General features: G+C 34.8%; 1 non-coding gene across 1 annotated transcript; it reads left to right on the top strand.

Annotated features, from left to right (window-relative positions):
- The first annotated feature begins 551 nt into the window (after positions 1-551).
- Positions 552-623, top strand: TRNAG-UCC (transfer RNA glycine (anticodon UCC)). Its single transcript has one exon. It is a non-coding gene; the product is annotated as a tRNA-Gly (tRNA).
- Positions 624-1,637: the final 1,014 nt, after the last annotated feature.

Here is a 1,637-nt window from a genome sequence, read left to right as displayed (position 1 = left end):
CAACACAGCTGATAAGAACAAAACTACAGGTTGATCTTAGCCAAAGGGCCGAGAAGCGATACCCTGAATTGTGCCCGAAATTATTTAAACCGATTTCAAGTAAGCAGTCTCTTCGTGGTTCCTCAAGAGTTTACTAAAATCTCAATATTTATGAAAGCAAAAAATAAATTATGAAAACTGAAAAAGTTAATCCAAAGACTCCCTGTTCAGATTTAAGAGTCTGATTTGTACGATTTTCTTAAATCTATCAAAATTTAAATTGTAAATAAATGAATAAATTATCTTCTATTTTCTTCTTTTTGTTTCATCCAATAAAATGATACAAAGCAGTTTTCCATTTATTAAAAATACCATACCGGTAGAGATTTTTCGAAATATTTTCCTTACAAACATTGTATTGAGTTCTGTGTGTGCCACAACAATTTCACTTTTGTTACGAAAAGGTTTGGTTTTCAATCTCTAAAAGAAGGAACTACTTTGCAAATGTGACAATTATCTATTTCCTGGCAGGCTAGAAATAAATTTCAATATATTTTCATTCAGTCATATGGGCGATGGTGGTATAGTGGTTAGCATAGCTGCCTTCCAAGCAGTTGACCCGGGTTCGATTCCCGGCCATCGCAGTAGCTTTTTTTTTAACCCAGGGGCTCACCCAGAATTGTTTAACCCGAAACCCATATTCACATGTGGTGAGTAAGGGCTTGGCACACCCAGGATCCTAAGCTGGATGTCATCATTCTTCTCTTTCTTGGTAATTCCTTTCTACTTCTGACTCTCTCTCGATAAATCGGAAAAATTTTATTTTATTTTTTTTTGTTGGTGCAGCAAAAGACCAGACTTCCTTGCACCATATAGCTAATAATAATAATAATAATAATAATACTCTTCTCTACCCCAGGGGCTCACATCTGATGAGTATGGGCTTGGCACTCCCAAGCTGGATATCATCATTCTACTCTTTCTTGTTGATTCCTCTCTCTCAGGGTAGCTCGGGATTTTTTTTTTTTTTTTTTTTTTTTTTTTGACTGGTGCAGCATAAGCCTAAGGTTCCTTCCACCATATAGGTAATAATAATAATAATTAATAACGTCATACCGAATACCGATTATAAGGCCAAATTTACAGTTCGGTATCAGACAGTGCTCACTTCGCAGTACTGTATTGTAAATTTAACAGTGATGTTCTGCCATATACACATTGCTCACTTTACAATGAATTTCAAGCATGCCAACATCATAAAACGATAAGAAATGAATATTTGTTTTTGTGCCTAACCTTTGGAAGGGGAAAAAAAGTAGAAAAATCTAGTTTAAAACCAAATTAATAGTTGTTATTAGGCAATACTAACTTTGTAATACAGTACTGTATAAATTTAACTATGATGTGCAGCCATCTGTACCCAATTTCTTTAAAATTTGAAGCCTCCGAACATCCAAACCGTAAAATTAAGTTAGCATTAGCGTTAGTAGAGGCATAAGATGCAAGAAAGCAAGCAGCATCAGCCACAAAAAAAAAAAAAAAAAAAACCTCTTCCCATTTCACCCATCCATTCATTCCAAATGTTTGTCTAGTTCTGCCTTGAATTTATTTAACCTGTCAACTTCCGCAACCACAGAGTTTGTTCATGACAACAAATA

This window comes from Mastigoproctus giganteus, chromosome 8, assembly GCF_048544385.1.
Source record: "Mastigoproctus giganteus isolate SK-2022 chromosome 8, ASM4854438v1, whole genome shotgun sequence".
Taxonomy (NCBI): Eukaryota; Metazoa; Arthropoda; class Arachnida; order Uropygi; family Thelyphonidae; genus Mastigoproctus; species Mastigoproctus giganteus.
The sequence above is the reverse complement of the archived record's forward strand: the minus strand, read 5'-3'. Positions and strand labels throughout refer to the sequence as shown.